This window comes from Odontomachus brunneus, unplaced genomic scaffold (genome assembly GCF_010583005.1).
Source record: "Odontomachus brunneus isolate Ranch 3 - 2012 unplaced genomic scaffold, Obru_v1 Obru_scaffold_151, whole genome shotgun sequence".
In the NCBI taxonomy this organism is placed as follows: Eukaryota; Metazoa; Arthropoda; class Insecta; order Hymenoptera; family Formicidae; genus Odontomachus; species Odontomachus brunneus.
Genome location: NW_022639601.1, coordinates 625,403 through 625,612, shown reverse-complemented (window position 1 = coordinate 625,612; position 210 = coordinate 625,403). Strand labels below are relative to the sequence as shown.

Below are 210 nucleotides of genomic sequence, written 5' to 3'. Positions count from 1 at the left end.
TAATTGATAATCAGATAGAATAGAATATTTTATATATATATATATATATATATATAATATTCTATTCTATCTGATATTACCAATTACAAAAACGTTCGACAATCTTACCGAGTTCTAACCACAAAGAATGCTTTTTCATCACGCCCTCACTCGAAAAGATTAAGAGTTAGATACACAGAATACTTCACCGCCCATCAAGCGAAAAGTATC

At 29.0% G+C, this 210-nt stretch overlaps 1 protein-coding gene across 7 annotated transcripts in view; it reads right to left on the bottom strand.

Moving 5' to 3' along the window:
- LOC116850659 overlaps positions 1 to 210 on the bottom strand; it is a 50,029-nt gene that overhangs the window by 48,766 nt on the left and 1,053 nt on the right. The window lies entirely within an intron of this gene.